Below are 14,434 nucleotides of genomic sequence, written 5' to 3'. Positions count from 1 at the left end.
AACGTTCTCATTCACATAACACAATTTATTTATGGTGTTAAGAATCAGCTCACCAAGGCCAGCTGGACTGGTACTGAATAAGTATGGGATAAAACCAGACTCTCTGAACATGGCGGACAATGAAGGCTGATGAGAAGCCAAGGATAATGGCACTAGGTTTCGATCCTACTGCATGAACTGGCTTTGTGGAAGCCTAGCCTGTTTGGATGCTCACCTTCCTGGACCTGGATGGAGGGGGGAGGACCTTGGACTTCCCACAGGGCAGGGAATCGGACTGCTCTTCAGACGAGAGAGAGAGAGAGAGAGAGAGAGAGAGAGAGAGAGAGGGGGGGGGGGAATGGAGTGGGGGGAGAGGGAAAGGAGTAGGGAGAGGGGAAGAGGATTGGGAGAAGGGAAGAGGAGTGGGAGGAGGGGGAGGGAAATGGGAGGCGGGGAGGAGGTGAAATTTTTTTCAACAAATAAATAAATAATAAAATTTAGACTGACCAAAAAAAAAAAAGAATCATTATTCCCATTTTAGAGACTAAGTAGCTGTTCTGTACATCTCTGTGACTCATATCCACAGAAGATTCACGCTATGGATTACAGTAGTCACCTCTGTCCTTTGTAGAGACAGAATGGAACAATGTTAAAATAATTAATCCCAAGCACACATGGCAACAAAAACTATTCAAAGTAGAGTGGAGGGAGCATTTACAACACAGCTGCGGTAACATCTGCGTCTGCCACTCTCATTATCTCCACGGTGTGTGCATCTGTTTCTATTAGCTGACTTTTTCCCCCCGAATAGAAGATTGTTTTCCCACTCACCCACATGCCTATATTTTATTTTTTACCTCACAAAAAGCTATGTTGAAGACAAAACATCTAGTACTCCAGAATGTAACCTTAATCTTGAAAACATAGAAGCCATTTTGAAACAAGGTGGGTCTTTATTCCGACGTGATCATCCCTGTAAGAAGAGAGAAGAGAAACACACAAGAAGAGCACCATGTGATAGCAGGTGCAAAGAACGGAGAGATGAGACTACAAACCAAACAACCCCAAGGGTCAACAGGCACCACCTGCAGCTGAGCAGCGACAAGTAAGATGTCTCAGAGGAAGCATGACCTGAGAGCTTCCAGACTGCGGGAAGATGCACTGCTAATGCTTTACCACACCTACTCTGGGGCAGATTGCAACCTCTCCAGGAAACTATAGACCTAGTCATTCGTATGAGGTGCTGAACGCTGTGAATTTTATATTTGTATGTGGTGAGTTTCATAGCAGTATGGAAATTTATTCTAGAATATAATTAGACAATGTATTTTTTCTTTAACTTGTCTTTTGTTTTCCTCAGGATGGACCAAAAGGAGATATGAGTCTCAAACTAGCAAAAATGACTTACCAGGTAAAGGCACCTGCCACCCACCCTGATGACCTGAGTTTGATCACTGGAATCAACATGAGAGAAGAAAAGAACTGACTCTCACAAGTTATCCTCTGACTTCAACATACACACTGTGATACATGCGCGCGCGCGCGCGCGCACACACACACACACACACACTTTAAAGAAATAATTTTAAATTTTTAGGGAGAAAAAGAAGCTGTTGATCTGAAGCTGGAATGTCCTATAAAAGTGACACTTCTTGGAGCTCTACTCGGTGCTCAGATCTTAGAAGTTTCCCCATCCCTGATGGGACTAGAGACACAGGACAGCATGAGCTCCAGAAACAACTTGGATCAAGCTTTCTGAAGATCTTTCCATGGACTCTAACACCTTCTCGTGGCCGTGCAGAGTTCTCAGCAGCAACTAGAGAAGGCTGTGCACATCTCCGGAGCCATGTGTTCCTGCTTCTCTTCTTGTGCTCTGTCTCATGAGTTCTAAGCCTCTCCCCACATCCATCCTCTCCCCACATCCATCTTCTCCCCACATCCCATCCTCTCCCTGTATCCCATCCTCTCCACACATCCCATCCTCTCCCTGTATCTCACCCTCTCCCCGTATCCCATCTTCTCCCCAAATCCTATCTTCTTCCCACATCCCATCCTCTCCCCACATCCCATCCTCTCCCCACATCCCTGTGACTCAGTAAGACATCTGGACCCTGTCCTGGAAGCTGCATTTAGACTGTAAGCTCAATCAGCTAGAAGATTCATTTTATTCATTATCCTTTTCCAGATTATACCTACCTACTTTCTCTTATACAAAGTCTAGAAACCTCTATTACATATAGTTTATGTATTTTGATGGCACCAATTAGTTTTTCTGTAATATCTCTGAGGAAAAAAGATACCAAGATTAAAAGAGAGGGCCTGAAAGATCAGACCCAAGGAACCCAATCTAATAACATCTTGTGTTACTGATGACTGCTGGATGCATACTGATGACAGGAACCACATTCTGCTGTTTAAGCGATTTCATCAGCCAAGCAGAATGACAGACGCCCAAAAGAGTCAACAAGCACAAGTTTTTCTACTCCCTCCTCTACACAATTTTGACATTCTCAGAACTGTAGTGAATTAGAGCCGAGTGAGGGAGACAGGAAGCCTTCGGATGGCAATTGAAAGCAGAATTCTTCTGTGCTGTGGTCTGTGGTACGGTAATTAGAAACCAGGAAATTCACAACGAATAAACTGGGCAAAAATTGTCCTTTGTACTAAGCATATGCTAAGCTACATATACTAAATAGCATGTCAAACTCTAATGGTTACGTTGTTTTTAGCAATTTGTTAATTATAAACCATTACCACATTTGTTTATTTCCTTCAAACTTGCTCTAGCCTGGCACACACACCCTCTCTCTTTTTCTCTGTCATCTCTGTCTCTCTCTATCTCTCTCTCTCTCTCTCTGTGTTTCTCTCCTTTCTCTGTATCTCTCTATCTCTCCTTCTCTCTGTCTGTCTGAGAGAGACACAGACAGTCACATCACACACACACACATACACACACATACACACACGCATTTGGTCTCTCTCTAGCAGAGACCCTAAGTTGTTAGCCAATCATAGAGAGTCTAAGTATAAAACCAAGCCAGATTCCACTCTCCTTCACTACCCTCTGCTCTGACAACCATACTTCGGATCCTAACCATCCTCTGAACCTCTTTCTAAGTCCAGCACCACCAGAGGCTGTGGCTCACTTCAGGAGCCTCTGACTCATGACACTCAGGCACCTTTGCAGAAACATCAAAACTAACAGGCTCAAGCAAGTGATACCACCTGTTCAGGAACAGATACCTTAAAGAGCAGGCACAAAGGAAGATGGAGGCTTACAGAAGCAGATGCTGGATTTGCACCTCCACCCCTTCTTTTCATCACAAACTGCTCGGGTGCAGAGGTAATAAGCTATGGAACAGCCAGCATGACAAAGCACATCTATCTACTTTGTATAACTCAAAGTTTCCGGTACCTTGGATCTTTTAGATTTCCTAAAAGCTCTCTTCAGGCAGACATAATGATACGCCAGAGTATGATCTGTCAGCCTAAGAAGCAGTATCTACCAATCAGAATCCTCTTAAACATATGGAACATTAGACCACTTAGGGACTGAGCTTGGGGATGGAGGAGGGCGCACTGTCCTACGTACATAAATTATAGGCTTTCCAAAGGTTTCTTTCTTATCTTGTCCGCACAAGGGGTAGAGCCTGTGATCATATCAGTACTACCACAGGTTTCATTAGGAACAGCCCATCTAACTTTCATTATGTAGTCAGTGTGTCCCTGCTCTTCTCGCTTGTGGCATTGAGTGCTCTGTTTGTGACACCATTGGTGTGATCAACATACTAACAAGCCGATAAGAGCCCAATCTTCATGGGGCACGCCAGTGACTCATTGCCAATGTGCTGCTCAGCCTCCATTAAAAACGAGATTTTAATGCGAAGAGGTACACATTAATTTGACATGAAATTAATTTGGCATGCTTTATCAACAGTGACCAGGACTCTCGAAGTAGATAGCAACCAGTTAACTGACACCTCCACTGAGGGGAAAAAAAAAAATGTTGCCTCTCTTGTTTCCATTGTAGTAAGTGTCAAGACAGAGCCTTTTCTTGGCAGAATTTTCTTACCCTTTTTGGGTCCTTTTCACAGTCATACTGTTGATCAGTCCATGGCATCCTAGAGCAAAATATGTGGCAGACACTGAAAACTGACTTACTAAGAAAGAATTGAAAATTCGGGTGCTATGGTTGGGATAAGCATCCCCCAAAGCCGATTTGCTCCGAGGTTGTGTAGTAGTTTTAGAAAGTGTTCGGATTTGTAAGTGGGGATCTAGTGGGAGCAAATAGGCTGTTTCCTTTTAGGGGGACACTGTAACTCGGGTCTCTTCCTGCTGAGCATTCCTCCCTCAGGTCTCCCCAACATAAGCCAGTCAACTGTGCTCTGAAACCTCCCAAACTATGAACAGAAATAAACCTTCCTCTTTAGAAGCTGATTGTCTTGTGTATTTGTTACAGTGACAGAAAGCTGACTGACACAACGAAAATATATCAAAATTTCATGAATATGAGCAACTACCCTCTTGCCACTAACTCTTTGAGAAAAAAAATTTAAAAAATAGTCTTTTACAAAACCAGAAAATCAGTAAGCTAGAACTTAATAGTAAGGGCAATACAAGTCCCATGTGCCAGCTACTTACTCTTCTCACATACTTGGGAGGTGGTTGATTACTATTCAAATGGTTTTATTATGAGTACAGAGTAATTGGAACTTGTTCCATAAAGCAATAATTAGTTTCTAGTAAAAAGGTTAGATTTAAAAGTCCTGTTCATCATACACCAGCATGTTTTTCGTTTTTTGTTGTTGTTGTTGTTGTTACTCTGTTTTGTTTTTGTTTTTCGAGTCATGTTTCTGAAGACAGATGCTAAAAAGAAATCCCCCAGTAGCTCAGAATTGACTATAGTAAAGGGTTGTTTATTTGGGTGTAGACTCACAGATCACAGTCCTCTGCTCAAATGGGGAGCGGCAACCGAATTCCGAAGTTGGAAGAGAGAGCAACTGCATGCTTTACTTCAGCATTTATAGTATAAGAGGCCATACCCAAGTGGGCAGGAAACTTGAAGGCTACTGGCTGTAGGAGTTTCTACAGCACCTCCCCCTTCTAAGCCTAATAAAAATTATAAACAATAAGAACAAATATCGGGTATAAAAATTAGAATTACAACCAGCATAAACAATATCAAGCAAGAAACAAGTGATAAATGTTTCAATAATTATCCTATCCTAAGGAGTGTAAGTCTTGTATTATAAATAATTTGGCCAAGTCATGAGAGGAAAGTAACTACAACTATCTAGTCTTCAACCCCATGGAAGACCTGAGAAGGGAAATAATATTACTTGAGTTAGCAGGAAGTGCAGTCAGTCAACTTCCAAAATATGCAACAAATGACAGAAATGAGTGGCTACCTGGGCAATCACCCAAAGTCTCATTTGCAATGTTGGAGCAACCAACTTTGGCTAAGGCCTAGAGTAACTGACACACCATATTCAGAGGCAGGAATTTTTTTTTAAATGTCTTACCCTGTCTTGGCAAGATTTGACAGTCTTTTTTCCTGTATCCTGCCTGCCCTGTCCAAACATCATGCAATTTGTCAGTGGTGGATGCATGGGCAGTTCCTTGCCCAAAGGCCATTTTGCCAAGAAGAAAATAAGCTCCAAGAGGAGTGTCTTCGGTGCTCAACATTCTCTCAGGAATAGATCAGTGATGCCAGGAGCAATCGTGTCTCATGTCAATAGATCCCTAAGTTATTTAAATGCCATATTCTACAGCTCTTTGAAGTGGTTGAAGATTACCTATTTATGCAGAATACAATCTCTATCTATCTAAAGAACCTGATTAGTCTACTATAAGTATGACAAACATGGATGACTATTGACCTAAAATTCTTAATACCTATAAAATTTAAAACTAAGACTTCATATTAAAATATTAAACAATCTTTAAACGACTATGCAAAAAATGAGGACAATGACAATGTGTATAAATATCTTGATCAGAGGTAGAAATGTATATTGCAATATGATAAATATATCCTAAAATTATATCAATATACAAAATGTCTTAAGCAGAGGAAGAAGTATGCATGCAAACATTGTGACAAAATAACTCTTCCTAGGTATACAAATATTGTAGATGAAAATAGGAACATATTCAATATAATTTAAGATTGTATCAATATTCAAGAAAGGTTTGCTAGTTGCTTTTTGTTTTTGTACAGCCTGAATGGCTGGTGACCTTTGTGTACAGTACCTTAAAATATCCTTCTCAGAATTATGAGTTTCTGGGACTTCAGGAATGTTAATCTGGGTATTTCATTGCTGTAACAGGTCACAACCCCATAAATTCACTGCAATATTAGCCACATATGGCCTCAGCCTTCCTCTCTATCCTTCTGGTCCTGTGCATTTAACCACTCTTGTATTTTGTTTCTCTTGAGATAGGGCTCCAATTCCTAGTAATTGAACATCTGCCGCTTTAAGAGGCCAATTTGGATGCCAAGATTCTGGAATCACGATACATCCGCACCCATGTCTATCAAACCCACAATTACAATGCCATTTATACACATTCTTAGCTTTTGTCTTTGCTCATTTATAAAAGTCGGACAGAATATACGTTTTTTTTATTTCCTATTGAAATTTTTTATTCATCCTCCAAGTTCATTCCATCATCCAGAACAGTATGTTTTTTGTTTTTTGTTTGTTTTTTTTTTTTTACAGAGGCTCTGGATTTTTTTATTTTCCTGGTGAAACATGTCCTCCACAGTGATTGGAAATGACTGGACCACTTTTGACTTGGGGGCCTGTGAGAGCCCCCTCAAGGAGTTTCCCAATGGTATTGGGTTGCCTTGTCTGTCTTTTGTTGATCTGAATTCATTATCCACTGTCTGCCTTTGTCGCACCTTCTACATAATCCAGAAGACTGATACCTTTTATTTTTGCCATTCCCAGAGGAGACATTATTTCTGGGAATTCCTTGTCTACAATCCCTTCTCAGATGTCCTGTCCTACAACAATTAAAACATTTGGCATTTTGATGTCTCTTCATACCTTTAGAAATTGCTTCTCCTACCCAAGATTTAGTATTTTAGTCAAATGTCTCAATGTTCATTGTATGCAGAATCCATTCATCTATTGGTGTTGATCAATGTTCTAAGAAGCATGGTTTTTTCACAATTGCTTGAAGCAGTTGCTAGTGCTGGGGTTTATGGAAGAGAGGAGATGTTTCAGAAGGTCAAGGCCAAGTTCATCAAAATACAGAGGAAATGTTATCAGATATTTCGTTTAAAAACGTGATGCCTTTGCCTTTGGAGGACAGATAATAAGAATCTGAAATGTCATCTTGGTGGATTTTCCCTTTGATGAGCATTAATTTTCCTTCCCTGTCTCTTTTGATTAATTTTGGTTTGAAGTCTGCTGAGAGCCACTGGTAGCATTGGTTTTACCACAGGCCACTGAGAATATACAGCAGATGACAACTGATATACCCACCACACAAACAACTATCTGATGGAGAGAATTTCATGAAGCAAGGCTTACAAGATCATTGCCTATAAATAACTGTCTCTCTCTGTAAATTTTCTCCTGTGCATACATTCCTTCCCTAATAACAGCTATGGGTTACATAAAGAAAGCTTGCCAAAAGAAAAACAGGATGAGGAGGGGAAAAGGAAGAAAGGGAAGGAGACAAGGAAAGGGAGAGGGATGCAGCAAGGCAGGGGCAGGCACTGGAAGAAACATTCAGTCTCCTTGCTTGTGAGGCCTTGCTGGTGAGTGAAAGGGAGCCCTAGAGAAATGAGCTATGTGTGGTGTTTGTTTGTTTGGAGTCTGCTTCAGAAAATTGCTAAGCCTTTGCTTCTGACTAAGCAGATTTAAATCCACTTCCTGAGGATGTGGATTATAATTGAATAAAATACATACTTGTCTTGAAAGGAAGAATGTAATAGCGAAACCTCTCATTGCTTCAAAACATACCTCATGAACAACTAATAGAAGGAATGGGTTGTTTTGTGGTTTCATCCACAGTCCTCAGCTCCACTGACTCTGCGCCTATGAGACACAATCAAAGTGGGACCATATAGTCTGTAGAAGCCACCTACTGCACCACAGGCAGGAGACACACAGAGACAAAAAAAGGACATGACTCCTCTAGGTGTACCCACCTCTTAATGCTGCCCCTTCCTTGCTGCAGAATAATGCTTTTTTGCACGGTAAAGATTAGTCACTCATGATAAAATGCTGATTGACCAGTAGCCAGAACGAAAGTATAGGTGGGGCAACCAGACTAAGAGAATTCTGAAAGGGGGAAAGGCAGGGAGGCAGTCACCAGCCAGACACAGAGAAAGCAAGATGAGAATGCTTTACTGAGAAAAGGTACCAAGCCACGTGGCTAAACATAGACAAGAATTATGGTTTAATTTAAGTTGTAAGAGCTAGGTAATAATAATCCTGAACAATAGGCAAACAAGTCTATAATTAATACAAGCCTCTGTGTGTTTATTTGAGACTGGATGACTGTGGGACGGAGTAGGACAAAAACTTCTATCTACACTTCCTCCAAAACTCACACCACCAGTTGATGCTGAGCCTGTGGGGGGACATTCTTACTCAAACCACAATGAATTCTAAAGCTAAAAAAAAAGGCTTTCCTCGATTCATTTCACTCAGAATCTTCGAGGCTTATTCTCAAACACCCCAGTAATAAACCTTATACTTTTAATTAAGGAAAGCCCACTTCACCCCACAACAGTTGATTCTTGATTCCTTGGAGGTGACTTGTCTGTGCACATGTTAACCAATGAGAACTGAAGAGGCTGGTATTCAATAAAAATCATAAATATTTCTTTTTACTATTCTACTCTTGTCTTTTAAGTGATTATTCCAAAATTTTATTTTAGTGTAAGAAATCAGCAATGTGATTTCATGGGGGTCTTAGAATCATTTAGTTTGATTTCTAGGAAAATATAACATCAACTGATCATTATTTGCCACAGGAGTGTTTTAATGGCAAAAAAATGTGAAGCACATTTGACTACCCCCATGTCCTGTGTTTTAGGATAAGACTTCTGCTTGCCAGGGACATTTAGTATTAAACAGTGTTTCTATGATAACTTGCTTTGCAGTTAATTAAGTTAGCATCATCTAATGCCAATACCAATGGGTGGCAGCTCCAGTGGCCAATACTTTAGCAAGCGCTGTTACCTTAGCTTTGGAAACATGGTTTTCTGAATGTGTGACTTGAAACTGGTTGCTCTGACTCAGTTTCTTTATGTCTACAAGTAGAATACAAATATCCAACTTAGGACATTGCCCTGGAGAGAGAATGAGAAAGCAGAAGAATGTGAGGGAAAAAAAGAGACTTAGTCTTAACCGACAAAAGGGCTGCAAGATATTTCCACTAGGAGAAGTGTTTTTAATGTAAGCTGCTCTACACATTCACAAGTGTGTATACAATGCAAGTAACAAACAAAAGAAAAGAACTGGACCAGCAAGATGTTATCATGGGTAGAAGCACTTACATGTCCAGCAAACCTGACAACCTGAATTTAATCACCAGGAAGCCCATACAGGTGAGAGGAAAGGTAGAAATAACAGACTCCAAAAGTTACCTTTTAAGATTAGAAACACTCCATGCTGTGCCTCTCTCTCTCTCTCTCTCTCTCTCTCTCTCTCTCTCTCTCTCTCTCTCACACACACACACACACACACACACACCACATCACACAATAATAATAATATAATCAAAAATTTAAAACCCTCTGACTAAAAAAAAATTAATGTTTTACTTTTAACTGTCTTCTGAAACTTAGGAAAACCCTAGGAAGAACATTTGAAGGGTCCCGTGCCAATATTACAGATGTTTAGGGAAATCCAATCCATGAGATTTTCATGCCTGCTACTCTCCAAGGAGTAAGAAGAAACTGCTTGAAAAAGCCAGGTACAGTCTTGCAAGTCTTCAATCTCAGCACAACAGAGGCAGGGGCAAGCAGACCCTTGTGAGTTCGATGCCAGACTGCTCTACAGAGCCAGAACAGCTAGGACTATATAATAGAGAGAATTTATCTTCAAAGGAAAGAAAAGGGAAAAGAAGAAGAAGGGAGGGGGAGGGGAAAGGAGAGGAGAGGAGAGAAGAGGAGAGGAGAGGAGAGGAGAGGAGAGGAATCACTTTCATTTTTCAGTTTATGCCACTAGATGGCACATGGATCCCTATAAACCAAGGCATGCCTATAACAGTAGCAATTCACAGCATCTGAAATGGAGAAAGAAGAGCCCTTGGAGAGGAACATCTCTGACCCCCAGGAAATCATCCCCTTGGCCATGGTGCTGTGGACTTGATTCCTCAGGCTGTAATCCACCGGAACAACCAAATAAGCCTGTGCTGTGGGCATTACCAGAGAAGGCTGATGGGCGTGGGTTTATGTCTATAGGAAGTCATTAGTTGGCCAGGGACTACACTGGCTTTCAGAATCCCAGTGTTGCCCCAATCCTTTCCTGGGGTGACCCTTTAAGTGCAAAAAAAAACATGTCCTGGATTGACATTCTTCAGTTAACAGGAAGAGTTAGCCAGAAGCAGAACTACAGAACTAAAAAAGCAAGATTAGAACATTGAGAGACTTCTCCAGAACTCTGGGCTTTGGAGGATTAGGCATTTGTTTTCGTTTTGGCACTTGGATCTGTCTAGATGTTGAGTTTTACAGCCCAAATGGTACTTCCATCATGGAGTCAGTTGTACTAAGGTATCAGGGCCTACCAAAGCACAAGTGTACAATGTGTATGAGAGCATTAACCCACAGGGCCATGCCCTCAGGGTTGTTTCATTCTTACCTATGGCGACAGGTTGGACTAGCCCTCTTGCTGGAGTGGCCAGAGAGAGGTAAGTCCAGCTTTCCCAGGGCCTGATGGAGGAAGGTCATTGGTTAAATAAAAAGAAACTGCTTGACCCTCATTGGTTAGAAGATAGGTGGGAGGAGTAAACAGAACAGAATGCTGGGAGGAAGAGGAAGTGAGCTCAGACTCCACAGCTCTCCTCTCGGGAGCAGACGCCTCAGAGAGACACCATGCTCCCAGCTCCCAGGCAGACGCAAGCAATGAAGCTCCAACCCAGGATGGACATAGGCTAGAATCTTCCCGGTAAGCGCACCTAGGGGCGCTACACAGATGATTAGAAATGGGCTTAATTAATATGTGAGAATTAGCCTAGAAGAGGCTAGATAGAAATGGGCCAAGCAGTGATTAAATGAATACAGTTTGTGTGTTGTTATTTTGGGCATAAGCTAGCCAGGCAGCCGGGGTGCTGGGGACGCAGCCCCGCCGCTTCCATATTACTACAAGGGCCAGTTCATCACCGCCCTCTGATTTAATCTTGCATGGTTCCTAAGGCCATCTGAGGTAACACAGGCCACAGATATCAATACAGACACCAACTGCAGCTGGACCACAGTCCCAGACATGGCCTTCCATAGCAGCTTGGGCCCAGATGACATCCTGGCTCTGGGTGCAAGCAACAGCCACTCAGGTCGGAATGGTCCTGATGGCGTCATAGCCACTGAATGATACCAAGGCCTCAGGTGGCAGCCTCAACCCTGGGTTTCTATGTGACCTTTGGTGCCAATATGGGACTCAGACTGAAGCACAGCCCTCAGCCATAGCAGGACCATGGGTCCAGACAAGGTCCTTGGCAGGAGCTGGCTCTGGGTGTCACCACTGCCCCTCGGTGGCAATGTAGGTCACTCAGATTGGCACAGGCCCCAGAGGCAGTATGGCCCTCGGATACCAACATGGCCCTCCTTCTCAGGTGTCTGCATGGCCTTCAATGGCAACAGGAGCCTCGGACAGCAGCACAGACCACATAGGTCAATCCAGACCCTGGCTGCTTTAGGCCACAGATCCAGACATGGCCCTGGCCAGCAGCCCGGGCCCAGATAATGCCAGGGCCCCAAGTAGCAACACAGGCCACCCATGTCTGGATGGCCCCTGATGTTGTGCAGCTCCCAGACTCCAACCAAGGTGTGGGCTCCAACCCAGATCTCCGACCTCTGTGGTAACCTGGGCCACAGACTTCAACACAGACCTCAACTGCAACTTGGCCACAGACCTATACATGGCCCCAGGTAGTTCGACCTGGTCAACATCCTGGCTCCAGGTGGTACCCCAGCCACTCAGCTCAGAATGGCTCTGACAGTAGCATGGCTTCTGGACACCAATAAAGCCACAGTCTCCAGGCTTCATGTGGCCTTTGATGGCAGCATGGGTCATGGACATCAACAACATAGATCTCAGTTTCTGGAGGACCATGGACCCAGACATGATCCCGGGCAGCAGCCTGGGTCAAGTTGCCAGATGATAGCAACTCTTATAAAGAAAAACATTTCATTGGGCGGCTTACAATTCATTGGTCACATGGTGGCACATAGGCAGACATGGTGCTGGAAAAGGAGCTGAGAGTTTTACATCCCGCAGGCAACAGGAAGTGAACGGAGACACGAGGTGTGGCTTGAACGTATATGAGACCTCAAAGCCCAAAACCACAGTGAGTCACTTGCTCTGACAAGGCCACACCCGCTAATAGCACCACTCCCTTCGGGGATTATTTTCTTTCAAAACCACCAAAGTGTGGAAGCAGTGACAAGCAGGTTTGGAATTCAGAAACACCAAGATGGCTATAGTGTCCCTAGGAGGTTAGTCTGGAAGTGTCTACAGCCTAAATTGTTTGTCACCAGCTTTCTGGGCTACATATACTGGGATATTTCAGCTTTAAGGTTAGCAATCAAACCTCCATAAACATGGCACTTCTCAAACAAATCAGTGCTTCATTTTAGAGATCTGGAAGACTAGAGAAACAGTGAAGGTGACTGGATCACGTCCCTGGAACGGCTTGTAGTCAGTGAGCGCAAAGACCTTTCATGTATATTTTATGTCAAGCAGTCTTTAGCAAACTAATGATTATACTCCAGGAAGATTCAGTTTTAAAAAAATCTATTTTCTTTACGCAAACTTCTTGATTATTTTCTCCCCATATTACAAAAAGTATTTATGTATTTATTCCTTTTCCTGCTAAAAATTCACGAAACTTTTCCTAACCTCACAGCACCAAGCCCCGACTGTTCATCATGCCTTCAAACCCAGAACCACATGGGAAACTCCTACGCATTACCAAGTGCAGCTGCCAACAGGAGGTACGGCCTTGGCAGCCTCTGGATGACAGCTTCTGTGTGTCGCCTTGAGAACATTTTCCAGGAGAGTTCACCTCAGTAACCCTGGTCTCCTAATCACTACTAACTTCTTAGCCCCTGTTGACCAGCATCGATTGTCCCAACAAAGCAAAGGTTTCACGTCAGTGATTCTGATCACAGCTGATTCTTTAGCTGCAGCTGATCTGAACTACAGGTTTTTCTTTGGTTGATTGATTGTTGCTTGGTTGGTTGTTTTGTTTTTTGGTTTTTGGTGTTTTTTGTTTTTTTTTTTGAGACCTGGTTTCTCTGTGTAGGTCTAGCTGTCCTGGAACTCAATCTGTAAACCAGGCTGGCCTTGTACTTACAGAGATCCTCCTGCCTCTGCCTCCCAAGTGCTGGGATTGAAGGAGCACACTACCACCTCTTGACTCTAATCAGAGATTCTTGTTTTAAAATACTGAACAGCCCAATAGAGTCTTTAAGGGGCTCTCAAATTTCTCTCTGAGACTTCACAAGCCAGACCACCATCATCTGCGCTGCTCTTGGGTTTATCTTCTTAGCTCTGAGGTGTGTGTGTGTGTGTGTGTGTGTGTATCTGTGTGTGTATGTGTGTGTCTGTGTGTGTATGTGTGTGTATGTGTGTGTCTGTGTGTGTGTATCTGTGTGTGTGTCTGTGTGTGTATGTGTGTGTATCTGTGTGTGTGTATCTGTGTGTGTGTATGTGTGTGTCTGTGTGTGTATGTGTGTGTCTGTGTGTGTATGTGTGTGTGTATGTGTGTATGTGTGTGTGTATCTGTGTGTGTCTGTGTGTATCTGTGTATATGTGTGTGTATCTATGTGTGTCTGTGTGTGTATGTCTGTGTGTCTGTGTGTGTGTGTTTGCATGTGCATACATGTATGTGGGTACATTAGTGCTCCAGTACACACCTGGAGACTGATCATAGTTGAAGTCCATCATCTCCTTCCACCACGCAAGCCCCAAGGATTAAACTCAGCTTCTCAGGCTTGGTAGCAAGTGCCTTTACCCACTGAGTCATACTGTAAATGACATTTCTGTTCCTGCAGACACTTGCACAAAAACCATTAGTTCCCCTCTACCAACCCTAGAGGTTCCTCCTGATACCCTGTACCAACAGTCATTTGTTGCTCTCGAGCACAGTTTGGGGCACATTTTCTGCAAATTCTACCTCTGAATTCAAGAACTGAAGGTCAGGATGTTATTTAAATACTTTAAAGGCTCATACTTTAAAGGCTCAAACCTGTCTGTGGAGCCTCATGTAT

Source organism: Microtus oregoni, unplaced genomic scaffold (genome assembly GCF_018167655.1).
Source record: "Microtus oregoni isolate MIOR12 unplaced genomic scaffold, Mior012 000010F_ref0000083, whole genome shotgun sequence".
Taxonomy (NCBI): Eukaryota; Metazoa; Chordata; class Mammalia; order Rodentia; family Cricetidae; genus Microtus; species Microtus oregoni.
The sequence above is the reverse complement of the archived record's forward strand: the minus strand, read 5'-3'. Positions refer to the sequence as shown.